The following is a 24,570-nucleotide window of genomic DNA, read 5'->3' on the forward strand; positions in this document are numbered from 1 at the left end:
TAAACAAAATGATACAGTTTGCTGATATAAATGCATTTTTATAACGCTGGTATGGCCCTATCCAGCTTGTGCACTAGCCGTAACTAAACGGAAGGGCCTCTTTTGTAACTTATTTCTTTTCTCGCAGATATCGACATCTTCCTCTCAGATCTCAAACATCGGAAAATGCGGCAAAAGCCTAACGTAAACGGGTGAAACAGAACACCATCGGACAAGGGCATAGAAAAAGCGAGAAAGTATCTCAGGGGAACGGGCTAGTGGCAGAGCCTTTCGACAAGAGGATCGGTTTCTGTGTAACGAGGAAAACAATTTATTAATCAAAACTTATGGGGCTGCTTGATCCGAAATAATTCAAGGAAAAGAGAGAAATGACTGCCTCAATAGAAGTGAAGAGTGAAAAAGATATCTATAAAGAACTAATGGCCATGAAAAAAAAGAGATGAAAAAAGTTCTCTGGAATAAATTAAGGTCAACGGGCGGACAACCCACCAGACTTTAGAGTCAGGCCAAAGGTCATAAAAATGACACACCATTGAGACCAAACCTATCATTCTCTGGTAGCTCATATGATAATTTGAGCAGGACCCTGGCAAATTGGTTTGAGGGTAATGAGGGTTCCAACCTTGAAACAAACTCATTGGATGGCAGGAGTATCATTAAAAGTTTACACACGAAGGTCCCACTCAAGGGAGTAATTGATACAGTGGTTTGAGAAAACTATGAGGAGGAAAAATCACCGGCAATGGGAAGAAAGACCACGAATAGATTACTAAAAATGGCGGTCAGCTAGGTTCATCTTAAAAGCAATGAAATTGGTTTTGTACGAAAAAATTGTTTTGGCCATTGACGCCTCTCTGGTCTTGATTTTAGCAAATCTTTGGCTCAAGGAATTTGAAAATGCACTGAAAAGGGAGTTTCCAGAATTGACTACACCTGCAAAAAATTGTAAAGAATTGTGCCCCAATGCAACAAAAAATTAGGGGGAGAATGCGAGGGAGAATGCGAGGGACTATTGAGCTGGTATCACGGTAAAGGACCACAACATAGCTAAAATAGTGTGGTATTGTATAAGTTTTATTTCAAGGAAGGAAAACGAGGCAGAACCTCAAGGTGTGAAAACTTTCCTATGCTGCGTAGCTGATATAGTGAGGACGGTCAAGGATGACCCTGGAAAAGTTTTCATCAGAATTCATCCTCACTTACAGTTCACAATTGAAACATCAAATGCCTCGGGATATCTCGTTTTTCTAGGTTTTGAAACATCAAAAAGGACAGGAGAGTGAGCTGTGGATGCTATCAAAACAGATACAGGTTCCAATTTTAATTTTATGAGTTGTGCCGTCTTTCAGTATGAAAAGAGTGTGATTGAAGGAACTGTTCACCGCGTCTTCTGAAGTACGTCTAGCTGGTAAAATTCGGATAAGGCAATGAAAATCAATCGTAAACAGTGGTCAGACGACCAGTATCCAGATCACTGGTTGTTTCGGGTTGCGACGCCTGCCCTCGGAAAAATCATAGGGGAGAATAACAACATCGGGAGAAAGGCCGACAACCAGATAACTTCTACTACCAGTAAGGAACTACCACCCATGCTGATCATCAAATATCGGAGTAACCACACTGAAAAACTTGCGAAGAAAGCGTGTAATATCGCCGCTACGCAAATAGACTAAATTGTGGTTGTAACATTGAAGCAGGACTCAGTAAACGCGACGAGTTTAGAAGCGTGGAGCTAACATTGAAACAATAGTTATAAATTCAAAAATATTTGGCTAAAACATCAAATTATTTAAAAAATTGACATGTAAACATGGCTATAAATTTTAAAAAAAAAAATTGTGATTATGAAATCGGGAAAAATAACAAACTCTCCGACTAAATTTTATTGCATAATAAAAATAATGTAACTGTTTGATATATTACTATTATGAATATTGTGTTTGACACTTTTTATGATTTTTGATCATTCTGTACTTATTATTTAGAATTTGAAACATGAAGATGCACTAAAATTATGTGTTGTTACCTTATGTGTACAATTTTAACGTAATCGTTCATTCACAGAGTAGGTCATTGTTGATTGAGACAGAAATAATAAAGGCGCATCCACTTTCCTTTACCAGCCTAATAAAAAAATTTAGCTTTTACTCTACTTTTAAATAACAAACTTTAACTTACCTAAATATAATCAACTTTACTTTAATTTTATATAATTAAAAAATTTTACCAGCCTAACTAAAAAATATAAGTTCTAAACCCGGATCTTATGCAAATTTAAAAAAAATAAAATAAAATACAAAAGGGGCCCTTCCGTTTAATTACGGTCAGTGCACAAAGTGGATAGGGCCATACCATGTTAAAAATTGCATATGTAAAAGCAAACTGTATAATTGTATCAATGAAATCATATATCAAAATTAAATGCATCTTCGTAACGTTAATTTAATTTAAGGAAATCAGAGGTGAAAAACCAAAGAGCTTCACGATGAAATTCAGCTTCAACTTCACTTTAATTTTATATAAGTGAAACATTTTACCAGCCTAACAAAAAAACATAAGTTCTAAACCCGGATCTTATGCCAATTTTAAAAAAATAAAATACAAAAGGGGCCCTTACGTTTATTTACTGTCAGTGCACAAAGTGGATAGGGCCATACCATGTTAAAAATTGCATATGTAAAAGCAAACTGTATAATTGTATCAATGAAGTCAGATATCAAAATTAAATGCATCTTCGTAACGTTGATTTAATTTAGGAAATCAGAGGTGAAAAACCAATCAGCTTCACGATGAAAATTTTTCGCTGATAGTTTGTAGTTCTTCAGCGTTAGTAATAATTGTATGCATCTTTCAGCAGTTTTCTCGATGTTTTGGAATGGTGATTAAAACGCTTCACGTCGAAGAAAGCGCGGCAAAGTCGGACTCTGAAATTTTGCGAAGAAGGCGCGGAATATCGCCGCCACGCAAATAGGGTTTACGACGAGGAAATTCAAAACATTTTTAGCGTCGATGAAATCAGCTTTTTCGTTTGAGCTAAAATCCATATTGATATACTAAGTAGAATGTAGTGGATGCAAATCCATCTATGTCGGCCAAACGGTCAGACATTGCACCACTAGCGTTGAGGAGCACCGAAAAGCGGACATTCTCGTAAGGCAACATCTGAAAGAGTCTGGAGGCGATGGTTTGAGTTCAGAAATAAGTTCGAAGATCATTGACTATGCCAATAGCATTAATAAGTTATTTACATAAGAAGCGCTAAATATTTGGAACGAGAAGCCAGGACTCAGTAAACGCGACGAGTTTAGAAGCGTTGAGCTAACATTGAAACAATAGTTATAAATTCAAAAATATTTGGCTAAAACATCAAATTATTTAAAAAATTGACATGTAAACATGGCTATAAATTTTTTAAAAAAAAATTGTGATTATGAAATCGGGAAAAATAACAAACTCTCCGACTAAATTTTATTGCATAATAAAAATAATGTAACTGTTTGATATATTACTATTATGAATATTGTGTTTGACACTTTTTATGATTTTTGATCATTCTGTACTTATTATTTAGAATTTGAAACATGAAGATGCACTAAAATTATGTGTTGTTACCTTATGTGTACAATTTTAACGTAATCGTTCATTCACAGAGTAGGTCATTGTTGATTGAGACAGAAATAATAAAGGCGCATCCACTTTCCTTTACCAGCCTAATAAAAAAATTTAGCTTTTACTCTACTTTTAAATAACAAACTTTAACTTACCTAAATATAATCAACTTTACTTTAATTTTATATAATTAAAAAATTTTACCAGCCTAACTAAAAAATATAAGTTCTAAACCCAGATCTTATGCCAATTTTAAAAAAAAATAAAATACAAAAGGGGCCCTTCCGTTTAATTACGGTCAGTGCACAAAGTGGATAGGGCCATACCATGTTAAAAATTGCATATGTAAAATCAAACTGTAAAATTGTATCAATGAAATCATATATCAAAATTAAATGCATCTTCGTAACGTTAATTTAATTTAAGGAAATCAGAGGTGAAAAACCAAAGAGCTTCACGATGAAATTCAGCTTCAACTTTACTTTAATTTTATATAAAAGAAAAATTTTACCAGCCTAACAAAAAAACATAAGTTCTAAACCCGGATCTTATGCCAATTTTAAAAAAAAAAATACAAAAGGGGCCCTTCCGTTTAATTACTGTCAGTGCACAAAGTGGATAGGGCCATACCATGTTAAAAAATGCATATTTAAAAGCAAACTGTATAATTGTATCAATGAAGTCATATAACAAAATTAAATGCATCTTCGTAACGTTAATTTAATTTAAGGAAATCAGAGGTGAAAAACCAATCAGCTTCACGATGAAAATTTTTTGCTGATTTTTTGTAGTTCTTCAGCGTTACAGAATAATTGTATGCATTTTTCAGCAGTTTTCTCGATGTTTTGGAATGGTGATTAAAAATCTTCACGTCGAAGAATGCGCGGCAAAGTCGGACTCTGAAAATTTGCGAAGAAGGCGCGGAATATCGCCGCCACGCAAATAGGGTTTACGACGAGGAAATTAAAAACATATTTGCCGTCGATGAAATCAGCTTTTTCGTTTGAGCTAAAATCCATATTGATATACTAAGTAGAATGTAGTGGATGCAAATCCATCTATGTCGGCCAAACGGTCAGACATTGCACCACTAGCGTTGAGGAGCACCGAAAAGCGGACATTCTCGTAAGGCAACATCTGAAAGAGTCTGGAGGCGATGGTTTGAGTTCAGAAATAAGTTCGAAGATCATTGACTATGCCAATAGCATTAATAAGTTATTTACATAAGAAGCGCTAAATATTTGGAACGAGAAGCCAGGACTCAGTAAACGCGAAGGGTTTAGAAGCGTGGAGCTAACATTGAAACAATAGTTATAAATTCAAAAATATTTGGCTAAAACATCAGATTTTTAAAAAAATTGACATGTAAGCATGGCTATAAGTTTTAAAACGAAAATTTTTGATTACGAAATCGGGAAAAATAACAAACTCTCCGACAAAATTTGATTGCATAATAAAAATAATGTATCAATTTGATATATTACTTTTATGAATATTGTGTTTGACACTTTTTATGATTTTTGATCATTCCGTACTCATTAGTTAGATTTTGAAACATGAAGATGCACTAAAATTATGTGAAAACCTTTGCTCATTTTACATTTTTAACGTAATTGTTCAGAAATAACAAAGGCGCAGCTACTTTCCTTTACCAGCCTAACTAAAGAAATTTAGCTTTTACACTCATTTTAAATAATTAACTTCAGCTTACCTAAATATAATCAACTTTACTTTAATTTTATATAACTGAAAAATTTCACCAGCCTAACTAAAAAATATAAGTTCTAAAACCGGATCTTATGCCAATTTTAAAAAAAAATAAAATACAAAACGGTCAGACATTGCACCACTAGCGTTGAGGAGCACCGAAAAGCGGACATTCTCGTAAGGCAACATCTGAAAGAGTCTGGAGGCGATGGTTTGAGTTCAGAAATAAGTTTGAAGATCATTGACTATGCCAATAGCATTAATAAGTTATTTACATAAGAAGCGCTAAATATTTGGAACGAGAAGCCAGGACTCAATAAACGCGAAGGGTTTAGAAGCGTGGAGCTAACATTGAAACAATAGTTATAAATTCAAAAATATTTGGCTAAAACATCAGATTTTTAAAAAAAATTGACATGTAAGCTTGGCTATAAGTTTTAAAACGAAAATTTTTGATTACGAAATCGGGAAAAATAACAAACTCTCCGACAAAATTTGATTGCATAATAAAAATAATGTATCAATTTGATATATTACTTTTATGAATATTGTGTTTGACACTTTTTATGATTTTTGATCATTCCGTACTCATTAATTAGATTTTGAAACATGAAGATGCACTAAAATTATGTGAAAACCTTTGCTCATTTTACATTTTAAACGTAATTGTTCAGAAATAACAAAGGCGCAGCTACTTTCCTTTACCAGCCTAACTAAAGAAATTTAGCTTTTACACTCATTTTAAATAATTAACTTCAGCTTACCTAAATATAATCAACTTTACTTTAATTTTATATAACTGAAAAATTTCACCAGCCTAACTAAAAAATATAAGTTCTAAAACCGGATCTTATGCCAATTTTTAAAACAAACAAAATACAAAAGGGGCCCTTCCGTTTAATTAGGATGGGGCCATACCAGTTTAAAAATTGCGTATGTAAAAAAAAACTGTATAATTGTATAAATCAAGTCATATATCAACTTGTACTAGATCGAACAAGGGCCATACCAGCTTAAAAATTGCGTATGTAAAAGAAAACTGTATAATTGTATAAATGAAGTCATATATCAACTTTAAATGCATCTTCGTAACGTTAATTTAATTTAGGAAAACCAGAGGGGAAAAACTACTCAGCTTCGCAATGAAAATTCTTCGCTGATATTTGTAGTTCGTCAGCGTTACGTAATAATTGTATGCATCTTTCAGCAGTTTTCTCGATGTTTTGGAATGGTGATTAAAAAAGGTTCACGTCGAAGAAAGCGCGGCTAAATCGGACTCTGAAAACTCCAGAGTCCGTTTGCTTTAACATTGAGTCTTGCCTCGTCTGCAGTTTAAACTGAATTGTTGACAAAGCTTTCGCCTTGCAAAAGCTAATGTTTCGGCTCAATCTAGACGTCAAGGCGAACCTCATTTATGAGGTGGGTGCGTGTGTCTATAATTTCAGTGTGTCTTATAAGTGTGTAACCACCCTTTGCGTAGTGCAGAGCGTGGGTCAGGTTAAAATTTGCGCCACATGAACGTGTGAGTGGGATTCTGGTCGGTTCCCATACGTATTTTAAGTAAATACTATCCTTGAATTCTGATTTATTTAGGATGACGTTGTATCTGCTCTATTGTAGGGCCTTGAGCCAGTAAGAAGCTCCCCTTTTTATTGTTTTCATTTGAGTAGTCTATGATATTTTTTCTTCTGTTTTGTTCTATCAGTTTTTAATATTTCAATATTTGTACCAATTTTCTCTTGCTGTGTTTTTGCTGTAACCAGATTTTGAGATCCCTGTACTAGTTATGTTTCGTTAGCCCAGTCTATGTACTTTTCATGTTTGGATGGCAGCTTGGTGCCAAAGTCGAGCTTTTTAAGGGGTAACTGAACTGAGGGCTTAATGTGTCTTTACCGACTAGGTTAGTTATTAGTTGTTCTTTAACATTATTTTTACATGTTTCTATGAATTCCATGATATTAGGCATGTTCTGATTAAAATTGAAAGTTTTCTTGGCATAAACGTTTTAAGGGCAGGTTTTAGCGATTCTGGTTAATTTTTCAAAGTTTTGAATTGCTCAATCTGCTGAAACTTGTAGTTATATTTCTCTTTAACCTGATAATTGGGTAACTTATCATGGTAGCCACAAAACTTGACTCCCGATACAATTTTATCCAAGACAGTTCCTAGGTTGCATACGACTTTTGGGTTACCTTGTCTGCTGATAAAACTTTTATGAGGGCTTTTACAGTTAGACCATACCTGACCATTGGTAGCGGATCGCTGGGTTGTCCGTTCTTGACATCAGATGGTTTTTTGTTAAAAACCAAAATAGATGGATTGTTATAAGAATTCTTAATTGCTGCTAAAAGAATGGGCAGGTGTTTTCGATGTTTTTCAATGCCAATTTTTTTATTTATTACTTCATTCGCGGAGGACATGCTGTATTGCCCTGTCAAGGCGAAAAGCGGACATTCTCGTAAGGCAACATCTGAAAGAGTCTGGAGGCGATGGTTTGAGTTCAGAAATAAGTTTGAAGATCATTGACTATGCCAATAGCATTAATAGGTTATTTACATAAGAAGCGCTAAATATTTGGAACGAGAAGCCAGGACTCAGTAAACGCGAAGAGTTTAGAAGCGTGGAGCTAACATTGAAACAATAGTTATAAATTCAAAAATATTTGGCTAAAACATCAGATTTTTTAAAAAAATTGACATGTAAGCATGGCTATAAGTTTTAAAACGAAAATGTTTGATTACGAAATCGGGAAAAATAACAAACTCTCCGACAAATTTTGATTGCATAATAAAAATAATATATCAATTTGATATATTACTTTTATGAATATTGTGTTTGACACTTTTTATGATTTTTGATCATTCCGTACTCATTAATTAGATTTTGAAACATGAAGATGCACTAAAATTATGTGAAAACCTTTGCTCATTTTACATTTTTAACGTAATTGTTCAGAAATAACAAAGGCGCAGCTACTTTCCTTTACCAGCCTAACTAAAGAAATTTAGCTTTTACACTCATTTTAAATAACTAAATTTAGCTTACCTAAATATAATCAACTTTACTTTAATTTTATATAACTGAAAAATTTTACCAGCCTAACTAAAAAATATAAGTTCTAAAACCGGATCTTATGCCAATTTTAAAAAAATTAAATACAAAAGGGTCCCTTCCGTTTAATTAGGATGGGGCCATACCAGTTTAAAAATTGCGTATGTAAAAAAAAACTGTATAATTGTATAAATCAAGTCATATATCAACTTTAAATGCATCTTCGTAACGTTAATTTAATTTAGGAAAATCAGAGGGGAAAAACTACTCTGCTTCGCAATGAAAATTCTTCGCTGATATTTGTAGTTCGTCAGCGTTACGTAATAATTGTATGCATCTTTCAGCAGTTTTCTCGATGTTTTGGAATGGTGATTAAAAAAGGTTCACGTCGAAGAAAGTGCGGCTAAATCGGACTCTGAAAACTCCAGAGTCCGTTTGCTTTAACATTGAGTCTTGCCTCGTCTGCAGTTTAAACTGAATTGTTGACAAAGCTTTCGCCTTGCAAAAGCTAAAGTTTCGGCTCAATCTAGACGTCAAGGCGAACCTCATTTATGAGGTGGGTGCGTGTGTCTATAATTTCAGTGTGTCTTATAAGTGTGTAACCACCCTTTGCGTAGTGCAGAGCGTGGGTCAGGTTAAAATTTGCGCCACATGAACGTGTGAGTGGGATTCTGGTCGGTTCCCATACGTATTTTAAGTAAATACTATCCTTGAATTCTGATTTACTTAGGATGACGTTGTATCTGCTCTATTGTAGGGCCTTGAGCCAGTAAGAAGCTCCCCTTTTTATTGTTTTCATTTGAGTAGTCTATGATATTTTTTCTTCTGTTTTGTTCTATCAGTTTTTAATATTTCAATATTTGTACCATTTTTCTCTTGCTGTGTTTTTGCTGTAACCAGATTTTGAGATCCCTGTACTAGTTATGTTTCGTTAGCCCAGTCTATGTACTTTTCATGTTTGGATGGCAGCTTGGTGCCAAAGTCGAGCTTTTTAAGGGGTAACGGAACTGAGGGCTTAATGTGTCTTTACCGACTAGGTTAGTTATTAGTTGTTTTTTAACATTATTTTTACATGTTTCTATGAATTCCATAATATTAGGCATGTTCTGATTAAAATTGAAAGTTTTCTTGGCATAAACGTTTTAAGGGCAGGTTTTAGCGATTCTGGTTAATTTTTCAAAACTTTGAATTGCTCAATCTGCTGAAACTCGTGGTTATATTTCTCTTTAACCTGATAATTTGGCTGTTTTATCATGGTAGCCACAAAACTTGACTCCCGATACAATTTTATCCAAGACAGTTCCTAGGTTGCATACGACTTTTGGGTTACCTTGTCTGCTGATAAAACTTTTATGAGGGCTTTTACAGTTAGACCATACCTGACCAATGGTAGCGGATCGCTGGGTTGTCCGTTCTTGACATCAGATGGTTTTTTGTTAAAAACCAAATTAGATGGATTGTTGTAAGAATTCTTAATTGCTGCTAAAAGAATGGGCAGGTGTTTTCGATGTTTTTCAAGGCCAATTTTTTTATTTATTACTTCATTCGCGGAGGACATGCTGTATTGACCTCTTAGCGTATGAATTGTATATTCAATGCCACTTTTTTGTCCTAGACCGATTTGGTAGTCAAAATCTAGCGACTTGATTTCGTTTTTTAAGCTTTTGGCCATTGTTCGTCCTAGTATCTTACGCGCAACCTCTCCTAATCTATTGTTCTACTCCTTGATTTATATTGAAGGGTTAAAACCTACATGCCTTGTATGGTTCCGTTTTTTCTGGGTCTAATTCTTCTGAAGCAAAGTTTTTGGCAGTTTTAGCTATTTTTTTGAAATCTCAATTAATTAGTGTCCGAATTGTGTTAAAACACGTCTCCATTCGTTTGTATCATAGCCAAATAGTCCACGAGATCCATGTGTATTCATGTCTGTGTCTTAAAATGTTTATCTGATAATTATTGATGGAAAAGTTTTGTTTCATTTCAGACTGGTGTTATATAGCTATTAGCAAAAGGTTCACATGGTGGGTGCTTCACAATAAGAAATCATGCCTTGTGTCCGTTAAATTTACTATTGCGCTTGATATTTTTCTGGTATTCATTTGTGTGTTGAACTGCTGAATAGGGGATTTGACCGTGTGTCTTGAGTTGTTACAGGTTTTATAGAGGAGGGTTCTTTTGAGTTTTGTAAGTGTGGGGCGGTGGAAGGGTGGGGTGCACTTAGGAGAGCATTTTGTAGCTGCGGTTGCATTGTAGAAAGATTGCATTGTAGGAAGAATGCATTGGTGTATGTCATTAGCTGTGTGAGATTGGGAGAGGCAGCGACGACAGCTGAAATCATCATGTTGATCACTGCTGCGGGCTAGGCCGCTGCATTTTTCATGCATAAGAAGTAACGAACATCTTTTCCTAGCAAGCTGTTTTCACAAACAGAGCAATGTATTTGAGGTTTGAGTAGACATTTGAGGAGAGACGGCGGTGTCAAGATAGCCAGAAAAAATATTAATTTTTTTTGCAAGAAAATTAGTAAAGAAATCCTTACCGTAGAAAAAGAAGTAGAAGCCACGAAGGCAGAAACTTTGAAGGGTTAGATTTAAGTTAAGATTAAGTGAGACAAAAAATGTATGGTTGTAAAAAAATTTTTTCAAATAAAGCAACAGATGATTAGAAGAAAAAATTTGCGAGTTACTTCAGGTTTACTACATCTCTGAATTGTTTTGGGGTTGATCAGTGTCTGGGGTTGAAACATTTTAGTGATGATATTAATCAAGGTGTTCCACTGTCGTCTATATCTTGCTGATACAGCCTTTTATCATTGTATCCAGCAACTGTTGTTGCTGTATTCGGGCGCTTTGGTCTGTATTGCAAGTGTGTTTTGATAGATTTGGTCATTGAAGTCACTGCAACTAGTATCTCTGAAAAATCTGCGTATGATTTGAAACTGCGGCATCTCAGACAACGGGAGCGAGACAAAAAAGCAATTTGAGACATGGTGTGGCGGGGTGGTTTTCGAATCTGTTCAACTGGATTTTTAATTGGTTTTAAAGAAGACAGGGGCGAAGAAAATAGGTTCAATTACTATTTAAAAAAATTTGAAAATAAAAATAAGAAAAAGTAGTGGTAAAAGCTGAGGTTATTCCAGCTCACATCTCCTTGCGTCTAAACACGCTCAAAAAACTCTACTCACCTACGTATGGGACGGCGAGATTCGATAAAATAATCAGAGTCAATGAGGAAAACCGAGCACTTGTTAATAGGTTTTTTACATAAAAGTTAGGCTAACCAGTAATTACTCGTCGATCGAAACAACAATGTTTTTCAGTTACAGAAAAGTTTGCAATTAATAAAATCTTGCTTCTTTAAGTTTTTTAAACAAACTTCACAATTTTTCCAAAACCGACTTTGTCGCTTCTAAGTTAACCTAAATCAACCTAAGACGAAATAAGTAAGAAGAAATTTTTAAAAACTTCAAAGAAAAAATGAGAACTTAATGGAACCAAAATTGTTTTTGCAAAAAAAGTCCTTGGCTAAACCAAATATTCAAAATATTTTTCCTTGTTTTACCGGCTCATTTCAAAGTTTCTGTTAGACACAGAGGCAAAACTGAGCTTCGCATCACTTGCAAAACAACAATTATAGAATGAAAGCATTATGATGCTCAAAAATTAGCAAGCAGCACTTCGAACAAGGTTAAGATTGACCCAGGAAGTGAAAAAAAACGAGACAAAGACTGTTCATTGCTTTTGCCTTAGTTTCATTAATTTTTACCAAGAGTTTCTATTGAGGTTGACAATGCTTTCGGAAAAACTGGTCCTCTTGTAAAAATCGCCCGGAAACTACACAGCGAAGGAAATAGATAAAGTCCCCATTGACAAATGGCTCATTCCATAGTCTTTAATATATGTTTTTCACCATCTCAACCTAGCCACTCTAAATTTGATCTGTTTAAGGGTCAATAATCATTTTCCAGAATTTTTGAAAAAAGTAAACTTTAAACGTTTTTGCAACAATGTGCAAGCTCATTACAATAAATTAAACAATATGGAGAAAAACGTCACTTTAAAAATGTACTTATTTTACTTCAAAAAACTTTACTCTAAGCAGTCGTGTTAATTAAAAGCCAATTATCTTTTGGCCTAATTAGCTTTCAGCCAAATTGTTGTGCTAAACGTAATAAATAGATGTGATTTGTTTGATGTTTGTGCCTGTTTGACGAGCGCCCTTTGAGAGATTTTAGAGACCATCCTCTGGTCTGGGGAAGGAATTCCTAGCCTGGGTAATCTGATGATGCCCAACTGGACTTTCTGAGCTCGTGTGAAACTGTTTCTTATGAGCTACTTTAAGAGGCTTCATGTTTTTTTTTCGAAATAAGTTTTTAATACCTTTTTCTTTATCTATAAAACTCCGTTGCTGTTAATATGGATTAATTCAGTCCACCTGAGAATCTTTTTTTTCTTTTTACTTTTACGCCTTGCCGTCAACATGAAGAGAAACAAGAAAGAGTGTAGAAGCAAAGAACGCCTAAAGCTTTCGGGACTTTTAAATAACACTAGCTGTGATTCTTAGCAAAGAAGATCTAATGAATTCATTGTCTTATTTATTTTGTTGATGTGAAATCTGCCAATAACGCTTCAATTGGCAATATTTTTTTTCCAGATATTTATGTAACCATAGCCATTTCTAATGCTCGAGTACTCAAAAGATTACCTATGGATTCGCGTGTTCATCTGCTGGAAGTCCTTTGTATGAAATTAAGAAACTTTTCTGCAGGTAGAGAACGTTACCTATTGACTGGTTTTTCTGACGTCCTTTTTGCTTTTTGAGCACAATTCGAAAAAATTGTCGCAAATAAACAATAGCTATGAATGTTTTAATACACAAAAAATTAAGACCAAAAATAGTTGCATTGCCTAAAACCCTCCAAAAGGCTCAAGTCCACCATAGAAGTATCTCTAGGAGATTAAAAAAAGTACTCAACAGAAAGCTCGATGAGAGAAATATTAAGGTATAAATAAGCCTGGCCACTTCACATTTCAACATAGCACCTTTTTCATATGAAAAATTGGCATCTAAGCACAACAAAGTCTTGTTATTAATGCGCCAGAACCGAAAGCGTCGATAATTTTTTTAAACTGAGTTCGATGTCTACAAAGCAATTAAGTTTTTCCTAATGGCTCGAGAGCCGGTCCGGACAAGGTTGTTCCGCAAGATGAAAGCTTGCAAGCGATTGCCACCTGCGACAGGCTCAGAAGCATCGCGTCTAAATTCATGGGCAGAAGGCTTTTGCTGAGCGACGAAAATTCTGTTCGAGTTTTTAGGTAGAATGTGGTACTAAACGAGGCTGCACATTCCAATGGAAACCTTAGAGAGCGTGATGACAACCCGAAGCGATCAGTTTTATTTGAAATTTATTATAGTAATGCATGTAATGGGCTTAAAAGAAAAAGTATGCTGAACCCGATTTTTCCAACCGCCCCTATTTTACCAATACACTCAATGCGTCTTCGGTAAACAGAGTTACCTTTTTTACGGAAACTCCATCATTATGTCTGAGGAAGTAACACAACATTGGGTCTCCGAGGCTCCAAGGTTGTATGCTGAAACAGTATAGACACTAACAAAAAACCTTGAATCCTCAAAAAATGCTTAACATTCAGATGACAAAAAACTAGCCAACGATTTTAAGATTGTGCTGCAACACCCTAAAAAACACACTAAAGAACGAAGAACGATATGGCTTAGGCCTAAGCAAAGAAAGTATAATCTATTGTTTTAGGTCCGACCACAAGTACGCAATACAATACAATAGAAGGTCAATTTGAGGAGGGTGTAGAAAACTTGACGAGGGAACAAGTAAAGAAAGAATACGGCTGTCCGCTTCTTACTTCGAGTTAATTTTTTTGACTCCTGACTACAAGAATTATATCTGGGGTGACTTTGTAGAAAGATTGCATTGTAGGAAGATTGCATTGGTGTTTGTCGTTAGCTCTGTGAGATTGGGAGGGGCAGCGACGACAGCTGAAATCATCATGGTGATCACTGCTGCGGGCTAGGCCGCTATATTTTTCATGCATGTAGCCTGAGCATGTGAAGTAACACACAACTTTTCCTAGCAAGCTGTTTTCAAAAAAAAAGCAATGTGTTTGAGTAGACATTTGAGGAGAGACGGCAGTGTCAAGTTAGCAAGAAAAATTTTCGCTTTTCCTTTCATGAAAAACAGTGAAGAAACCCTTATCGTAGAAACAAAAATGGAGGCCATGAACGCGGAAGCTTTGAGGGGCGAGATTTAGGTTGAGATTAGGTGAGACAATAAATGTGTCTGGTTGTACAAATCTTTTTTTTTCAAACTGATTAACACATGATCAAAAGAAAAAAGTTGCGAGTTACCTCAGTTTTATTACAGCTCTGAGATATTTTGGGGTTGATCAGTGTCTGGGGTTGAGGCATTTTAGTGATGATATTAACCAAGATGTTCCACTGTCCTCTATTTCTTTTGGATACAGCATTTTATCATCGTATCAAGCAACTGTTGTTACTGTATTTGGGCGCTTTGGTCTGTATTGCAAAATTGTTTTGATAAATTTGGTCATTGAAGTCACTCCAACTAGTATCTTCGAAAACGCCGGTATGCGTATGGCTTGATACTGCGGCATCTACTTGACACCAAGACAACGGGAGCGAGAAAAGAAGCTCTTCGAGACATGGTGTGTCTGGGGGGGTTTTCGAAGCTGTTCAATTGGATTTTTAATTGGTTTTAAATGAGACAGGGGCGAAGTAAAGAAGTGCAAAAATTATGAACATTTTTAAAAAAAAGAGAGAAAGTAGTGGTAAAATCTGAGGTTGTTCCACCAGCTCACGCCTTCTTGCGTCCAAATACGCCAAAAAAACTCTACTCACCCACACGTCTAGGACGGCGAGATTTGGTAAGATAATCAGAGTCAATGAGTAAAACCCAGCACTAGTTAATTGGTTTATCACAAAAGTTAGGCTAACCGATATTTACTCATCGATCGAAACAACAAACTTTTTAATTACAGGAAACTTTGCAATAAGTACCATCTTGTTTCGTTAAGTTTTTTAAAAAAACTTGATAACATTCGTAAAACCCACATTGTTGCTTCTAAATCAACCTAAGTCAATCTAGGAAGAAATGAGAAAATTTTGAAAACTACAAAAAAAATTGAGAAAAAAATGGAGCCAAAATTGTTTTTGTAACAAAAATGTTCTTAGCTGAACCAAATTTTCAAAATGCTTGTCCTTTTATTACCGGCTCAGTTCAAATTTTTTGTTATAAACAGAGGCGAAACTGAGCTTCGCATCACGTAAAATACGACAATTATAGAATGAAATCAATATGACGCTCAAAAATGAAAAAGTCAATTTGAGAAGGATGTCAAAAAATTAAATTGAAACTAGCGAATCAGCAGAAAGCTTGACGAGGGAAATATTGAAGAAAGAACAAATCTGACCGCTTCATAATTCGAGTTAGTTTTTTTGACTCCTAACTTCAAGAATTGTATCTGGGATGAGTTTGTAGAAAGATTGCGTTGTAGTAAGATTGCATTGGTGTTTGTCGTTAGCTATGTGAGATTGGGAGGGGCAGCGACGACAGCTGAAATCATCATGGTGATCACTGCTGCGGGCTAGCCGCTACAAGTTTTGAGCATGTAGCCTGAGCGTGTGAATTAACACACAATTTTCCTAGCAAGCTGTTTTCACAAAAAAAGCAATGTGATTGAGTAGACATTTGAGGAGAGACGGCAGTGTCAAGTTAGCAAGGAAAATTATCGCTTTTCTTTGCAAGAAAAACAGTAAAGAAATCCTTACCGTATAAACAGAAATGGAAGCCATGAAGGCAGAACTTTTGAGGGGAGAGATTTAGGTTGAGATTAGGTGAGACAATAAATGTGTCTGATTGTACAAATCTTTTTTTAAAACTAATTAACACATGATTAAGAGAAAAATGTTGCGAGTTACTTCAAATTTATTACAGCTCTGAGTTGTTTTGGGGTTGATCAGTGTCTGGGGTTGAAACATTTTAGTGATGATATTAATCAAGGTGTTCCACTGTCGTCTATATCTTGCTGATACAGCCTTTTATCATTGTATCCAGCAACTTTTGTTGCTGTATTTGGGCGCTTTGGTCTGTATTGCAAGTGTGTTTTGATAGATTTGGTCATTGAAGTCACTGCAACTAGTATCTCTGAAAAATCTGCGTATGGTTTGAAACTGCGGCATCTCAGACAACGGGAGCGAGACAAAAAAGCAATTTGAGACATGGTGTGGCGGGGTGATTTTCGAATCTGTTCAACTGGATTTTTAATTGGTTTTAAAGAAGACAGGGGCGAAGAAATTAGGTTCAATTACTATTTAAAAAAATTTGAAAATAAAAATAAGAAAAAGTTGTGGTAAAAGCTGAGGTTATTCCAGCTCTCATCTCCTTGCGTCTAAACACGCTCAAAAATCTCTACTCACCTACGTATGGGACGGCGAGATTCGATAAAATAATCAGAGGAAAACCGAGCACTTGTTGATAGGTTTTTTATAAAAGTTAGGCTAACCAATAATTACTCATCGATCGAAACAACAATGTTTTTCAGTTACAGAAAAGTTTGCAATTAATAAAATTTTGCTTCTTTAAGTTTTTTTAAACAAACTTCACAATTTTTCCAAAACCGACTTTGTCGCTTCTAAGTTGCGAGTTACCTCAGTTTTATTACAGCTCTGAGATGTTTTGGGATTGATCAGTGTCTGGGGTTGAGGCATTTTAGTGATGATATTAACCAAGATGTTCCACTGTCCTCTATTTCTTTTGGATACAGCTTTTTATCATCGTATCCAGCAACTGTTGTTACTGTATTTGGGCTTTGGTCTGTATTGTAAAACTGTTTTGATGGATTTGGTCAGTGAAGTCACTCCAACTAGTATCTTTGAAAAAGCAGGTATGCGTATGGCTTGATACTGCGGGATCTACCTCACACCAAGACAACGGGAGCGAGAAAAGAAGCTCTTTGAGACATGATGGGTTAGGGTGATTTTCGAATCTGTTCAATTGGATTTTTAATTGGTTTTAAATGAGACAGGGGTGACGTAAAGAGGTGCAAAAACTATTAAAAATTTTTTATAAAAAGAAGAGAAAGTAGTGGTAAAAGCTGAGTTTGCTCCACCAGCTCACGCTTTCTTGCGTCTAAATACGCCAGAAAAACTCTACTCACCTACGTCTGGGACGGCGAGATTTGGTAAGATAACCAGAGTCAATGAGGAAAACCCAGCACTAATTATTAGGTTTATCACAAAAATTAGGCTAACCGATATTTACTCATCGATCGAAACAACAAACTTTTATATTTACAGGAAACTTTGCAATTAATACCATCTTCCTTCATTAGGTTTTTTAAAAAATCTTCACAACTTTCGTTAAACCAACATTGTCGCTTCTAAGTCAACCTAAGTCAATCTGGGAAGAAATAAAAAAAGAGGAAAATTTTGAAAACTTCAATGAAAAAATGAGAACAAAATGGAACCAAAGTTGTTTTTGCAAAAAAAATGTCCTTAGCTGATTCAAATGTTCAAACTATTTGTCCTTGCATTACCTGCTCACTTCAAACTTTCTGTTATACACAGAGGCGAAACTGAGCTTCGCGTCACTTACAATACTATAATTATAGAATGAAAGCAATTTGACGCTCAAAAATTAAAAGGTCAATTTGAGGAGGATGTCAAAAAACACAAATCAGCAGAAAGCTTGACGAGGGAAATATTAAATAAAGAATAAGGCTGGCAGCCTCAGATTTCGAGTTAGCTTTTTTTTGATCCTAGCTACAAGAAACATTTCTGGCGGAAGTTTGTAGAAAGATTGCCTGGTAGGAAGATTTCATTAGTTTATGTCGTTAGCTATGTGAGATTGGAAGGGGACATCGACGACAGCTGAAATCATCATGGTGATCACTGCTGCGGGCTAGGCCGCTACATTTTTCATGCATGTAGCCTGAGCATCTGAGGTAACACACACATTTTCCTAGCAAGCTGTTTTCACAAATAAAACAAATTGTTTGAGTAGACATTTGAGGGAGACGGCAGTGTCAAGTTAGCAAGAAAAACTGTCGCTTTTCTTTGCCAGAAAAACAGTAAAGAAATCCTTACCGTAGAAGCAGAAATGGAATCCATGAAGGCAGAAGTTTTAAGGGGTAAGATTAAGGTTGAGATTAGGTGAGACAATAAAAGTGTCTGGTTATACAAATCTTTTTTTCAAATTAAACAACACATGGTTAAAAGAAATTAGTCGCGAGTTACCTCAGATTTATTACAGCTCTGAGTTGTTCTGGGGTTAACACATTTGATGATGATTTTAACTAAGGTGTTCCACTGTCGTCTATTTTTTGTGGATACAGCTTTTTATCATCGTATCCATCAACTGTTGTTACTGTATTTGGGCTTTGGTCTGTATTGTAAAACTGTTTTGATGGACTTGGTCAGTGAAGTCACTCCAACTAGTATCTTTGAAAAGGCAGGTATGCGTATGGCTTGATACTGCGGCATCCGCCTGCCACCAAGACAACGGGAGCGAGAAAAGAAGCTCTTTGAGACATGGTGTGTCGGGATGATTTTCAAATCTGTTCAATTGGATTTTTAATTGGTTTTAAAGGAGACAGGGGTGACGTAAAGAGGTGCAAAAACTATTAAAAATTTTTTATAAAAAGAAGAGAAAGTAGTGGTAAAAGCTGAGTTTGCTCCACCAGCTCACGCTTTCTTGCGTCTAAAAACGCCAGAAAAACTCTACTCACCTACGTCTGGGACGGCAAGATTTGGTAAGATAACCAGAGTCAATGCGGAAAACCCAGCGCTATTTAACAGGTTTATTACAAAGAATAAGGCTAACCGATAACCAATCGATCAAAACAACAAACTTTCTTAGTTACAGAAAACTTTGCAATTAATACCATCTTGCTTCACTAAATTTTTGAAAACAACTTCATAAATTTCGTAAGACCCACATTATCCCTTCTAAGTCAACTTGAGTCAATCTAGGACGAAATAAGTGGGACGAAAATTTTAAAAACTTCAAAGAAAAATGAGAACAAAATGGATCCAGAATTGTTTTTAGCAAAAAAAATTGTCCGTAGTTGAACCAAGTGTTCAAAAAATTTGTCCTTGTATTACCAGCTCATTTCAAAGTTTCTGTTAGACACAGAGGCAAAACTGAGCTTCGCATCATTTACAATACTATAAATATAGAATGAAAGCAATTTGACGCTAAAAAATTAAAAGGTCAATTTGAGGAGGATGTCAAGAAACACAAATCAGCAGAAAGCTTGACGAGGGAAATATTAAATAAAGAATAAGGCTGGCAGCCTAATATTTCGAGTTAGCTTTTTTTTGCTCCTAGCTACAAGAAACATTTCTGGCGGAAGTTTGTAGAAAGATTGCGTGGTAGGAAGATTACATTGGTTTATGTCGTTAGCTATGTGAGATTGGAAGGGGGCAGCGACGACAGCTGAAATCATCATGGTGATCACTGCTGCGGGCTAGGCCGCTACATTTTTCATGCATGTAGCCTGAGCATGTGAGCTAACACGCAAATTTTCCTAGCAAGCTGTTTTCACTAATTTTTTGAAAACAACTTCATAAATTTCGTAAGACCCACATTGTTGCTTCTAAATCAACCTAAGTCAATCTAGGACGAAATAAGAAAAATTTGAAAACTACAAATAAAATTGAGAACAAAATGGAGCCAAAATTGTTTTTGCAACAAAATTGTCCTTAGCTGAACCAAATTTTCAAAATGCTTGTCCTTGTATTACCAGCTCATTTCAAAATTTCTGTTAGACACAGAGGCGATACTGAGCTTCGCGTAACTTGCAATACGACAATTGTAGAATGAAAGCAATATGATGCTCAAAAATTAGCAAGCGACACTTCAAAAATGGTTAAGATTGACCCAGAAAGTGAAAAAAACAAGAAAAATAATGTTCATTGCTTTTATCTAAAATTCAAATTTTTTTTTAGGAATTTCTGTTGGGGTTGACAATGGTCTTGGAAAAACTGACCTTATTGTAACAATCGCCCAAAAATTACACAGCGACGGAAGTAGAAAAAGTCTCTGTTATCAAGTGGCTCAATTCATGGTCTTTAATATAAGTTTTTCACCATCTCAAAATTTGATCTGTTTAAGAATCAACAATCATTTTCCAGAGTGTTTGATAAAAAAAAATTTAAACGTTTTTGCAACTATGAGCAGGATTTTAGAATGAACTAAGCAACATGGGGAAAAACGTCAATTTACAATTGTACCTACAAAACTTCACAAATTTTTTTAAGCAGTCGTGTTAAATAAAGCCAATTGGTTTTTGGCCTAATTAGCTAATAGCCTAATTGTTGTGATAAACGTATTTATTAGATGTGATTAGTTTGATGTTTGTGCTTGTTTGACGAGCGCCCTTTGAGAGACTTTAGAGACAGGTTTCTTGTCTGGGGGAAGTAATTCCTGGCCTGGGTAGTCTGGTGATGCGCAACTGGATTTTTGAGCTCGTGTGAAATTGTTCCTTATCAGCAACTTTTAGAGGTTTCAAGTTTTTCTCGAAATAAATTTTAATAATTATTTCTTTATCAATAAAATTCCAACGCTGTTATTATGGATTAATTCAATCCACCTTAGACCAGTCAATTTTTCTTTTCTTTTTACCCTTTCGCCCTATTGTCAACATGATGAGAAACAATAAGGAGAATATAAGCAAAGAATGCCTGAAACCTTTGGGACTTTTAAATTAAGCTAGCTGTGATTCCTAGCTATGAAGATATAATGATTTCATTGTCTTATTTATTTTGTTGATGTGAAATCTGCCAATAACGCTTCAATTGGCAATATTTTTTTTCCAGATATTTATGTAACCATAGCCATTTCTAATGCTCGAGTACTCAAAAGAGTACCTAAAAACTCGCAGGTTCCTCTGCTGGAAGTCTTTTAATGAAATGAAGGATATTTTTTACAGGTAAAACATGTTACCCATTGAGTGGTATTTCTGATCCTTCCTGCTTTTTCCTTTTTCTAATACAATTCGAAAAAAAACTGTCGTAAATAAGCGACAGCTACGAGTGTTATAATACTTAAAAAATTAAGAACAAATAAAGTTGCATTGCCTAAAACACTCCAAAAGGCTCAAGTCTACCATATAATGATCTCTAGCAGAGAAAAAAAGTAATCAGCAGAAAGCTCGATGAGAGAAATGTTAAGGTAGAAATAAGTTTGGCCACTTCAGATTTCAGAATCGCACCATTGTTATTCCTAATTATAAAAAAAACATCAAAGCACAAAAAAATTTCTTGACTTTAATGCGGTACAACCGAAAGCGTCGATAGTCTTTTTCAACTGAGCTCGATGTCTACAAAACAATTAGATTTTTTTTTCAAATCAGTTCCGCAAGTTTGAAAATAAATGAAAGCTGGCAAGCGGTTGCCATCTGCGGCACGCTCAGAGGATTCGCGTCCAAAATCAAGGGCAGAAAGCTTTTTCGTTCGAGTTTTTAAGTAGAATGTGGTACTAAACAAGGCTGCACATTCCAATGAAAACTTGACAGAACGTGACGAGAACCCGAGGCGATCAGTCTTATTTGATTTATATTTTAGTAATGAATGTAATTCGTTTAATAGAAAAACTATATTGAACCACGTTTTTTCCAACGGCCCTTTTTTTCAACCGCCCTTAGTTTTACAAATACACTCAATGCGTCTACAGTAAACCGAGTTAGCTTTTTTACGGGAACTCCATCATTTTTTCAGAGGTCGTAACACAACATTGCGACTCGGAGGCTCCAAAGTTGTTTGCTGAAACAGTAGAGACACTAGCAAAAATCTTGAATCCTCAAAAATTGGTTGGCATTCAGGTGATGAAAAACTAGCCAACAATTATAAGATAGTGCTCCAACATCATAAGAAACATATATATGTATATATATATATATATATATCAAGAGCGACTCAGTTATTGGGAATTCGGGAATCTTTCAAAATCATCTTTTATATTAATGCAAAAAGCAAGCGAACCTCATTAAATCATCATGTTTGAAATTCAGTTATCGAAAAAATCTTTTGTGAAGACAGAACCTTCGATAAAGATAACAAAGCAATGCTGTGACAATTTTACTGGAATCTGGAACAAAGTTTAACCATGCAAAACAGAATCCGTCCAATTTGCTGCCAAAATTTTTGCGTAATTAATAGCCATATGCTCATAGTTTCGACATTTTTTATACTTTTGTGTCGTTTTTTTTTCTAGTCTCGGCCTAGTTTAATCTGAAGTTTTGCCACACGGCAAGCCAGCTTTGAGCGATACAGTGTTGATAAAAAAAGATACTCATTTGCTGTACGACTCAAAAAGCTGAGAGTATGTTTTACATCTTTGGACTAACTACAAGAACCAAGAGCTATAGCAAAAGCAACTGCAGCGCTAAGAGAGGAATCGCGACGATTTCATGGAAGTTTTACACGGAAAATTCAGGATTTGAAAAAAATTTAGAATATTTTACGAGATTTCTATAGCCAAAAAGTTTCTCTTCGTAGCTGAAAAAAAATTAGTGAATTATCTAAACTTTCGCTGTATCCCTTAACAACCACTTCAATTTAAAAAAAGCTTTTTTTTTCTTTTTTCTTCCAAATGTTTAAAAAGAGTTCGGAAAATCAGTCCACTTCAATAAAAGGATGATAAATTGTGCCTTTTTTTGAATCCCACCCTCTGCAATAATAGGAGAAGCTCAATTACGATCATAGTCTAAAATGAGATGAAAAAAACTAACTAACATTTAAACTCACGCTGTTTGTTTTCCTGTGTTCTGTTTTTTAATAGAGATGATCAAGAAAATAACGTCTAATAAAAAAATTCCGCATTAGACGTCAATGAAATAAACTAAAGGCTATAATTTTGTCCGGTGGCGATGGATCCATGGGAGGAGAAAAAGTTCTTTTCTTTAATTTTGCAGTTGCTGGGTTAAAAATAACATTTTGCTTGTTTGAAGAAGATTTGTGAAAACATTGTGAACTAAAAAAAATGTGAGATTGTTTTTTGAGCCTAGTCCTTTATTTTTGCATTGGCATGGTTTAAAATAATACAACTGTTTTTTTTTTTTCAAATGAGTAAACGCAAGTAGTAAGTTTTTGCACAGATGCTCTAAAAATATTTGTAGATCGAATATTTTGGTTGTAGAAAAAAATGGCAAAAACAACCCATACTGAAAATGAAGAGGTCTTGATAAAGTCGGATTTAACAATAATAAGATCATCTTTTACCTCACATACCACAAAAAGACGTCGTTTAATATCCGGGATAAATATTTTTGTCTCCGATTTCAAAGATTACAAAGACGCTAATTTATAAGGCTATTTTCTATTTATATGGCGCTTTAATGTAAAAGCATCTGAAGCCACATGTTTGAATAGAGGAGCAAAGTAAAATTTATGAGAGTTATGATCAGAGGGAAAAAGAGCATCGGATTCTTCTTTTGATACTTTTTTAGTTGCCTGAATAACAGTACATGGGGTCGTATATAGGTAGATGCCTTCTCTATAGTTTTGAGATGAAAAAAAAAAATACTTAACAGAATGATGAAATAAATTAGAGAAAACTGGAACAAAAAAGAAAATAAATCAAATCAGTTTTATTGTTTTTACTTTAAGCAATTAAAACTAATTTTAGTTAATTTTTAGCCATTTAAAAAATTTCCATTGTTTCAACTTTTTTTATTTTTTATCGACTAATAGCGTCTATTGACTAGACAAGATAACGCCAGTTACTAAGTACAACATTTCACTCTCCTTTAAGTTTTATCAAGATTGTTGGTATGACAGTGATGCCCTTAATGTTCCGATTGTCCAGTATTTTGTTTAGAAAATTGATAAAAATTCCAAATATGAAAAAATGCAGATTTTTTTCCAAACTTGTCACCGGCAAAACGTGAAGCAATTAGGTACCAGGTGATATGTTTAACATCTTGTCTAACCTGTTTAACTAATTGCGTCTGTAAGAAAATTTATTTATTCAGCAAATTTTATGTACCTCTAGGAGAATATACTATCACAATGAGAAACTATTTGTCGTCAACAAACTTTTCTCAGTATAGAAAAAAATATATTTGTACAATTTTTCCTTTGCAGAATAAATTCGAAAAAAATTGAAAGACTGATTTTTTCACAACACTTTTGAAGTGACTTTATTTC

At 34.9% G+C, this 24,570-nt stretch overlaps 1 protein-coding gene across 3 annotated transcripts in view; it reads right to left on the reverse strand.

Annotated features, from left to right (window-relative positions):
* LOC134857282 (dopamine receptor 1-like) overlaps window positions 1-23,730 on the reverse strand; it is a 152,187-nt gene extending 128,457 nt beyond the window's left edge. For 2 of the 3 annotated variants that reach the window (XM_063873665.1, XM_063873664.1), the window contains exon 1: window positions 23,170-23,304. The gene's annotated coding sequence lies outside the window, so the exon portion shown is untranslated. Of the gene's footprint in view, window positions 1-23,169; window positions 23,305-23,643 lie in introns of those variants that run through there. The other variant, XM_063873667.1, reaches the window with a different exon arrangement.
* Between the last annotated feature and the right edge of the window lie 840 nt (window positions 23,731-24,570).

The sequence above is a fragment of the Symsagittifera roscoffensis genome, chromosome 1, assembly GCF_963678635.1.
Source record: "Symsagittifera roscoffensis chromosome 1, txSymRosc1.1, whole genome shotgun sequence".
NCBI lineage: Eukaryota > Metazoa > Xenacoelomorpha > Acoela > Convolutidae > Symsagittifera > Symsagittifera roscoffensis.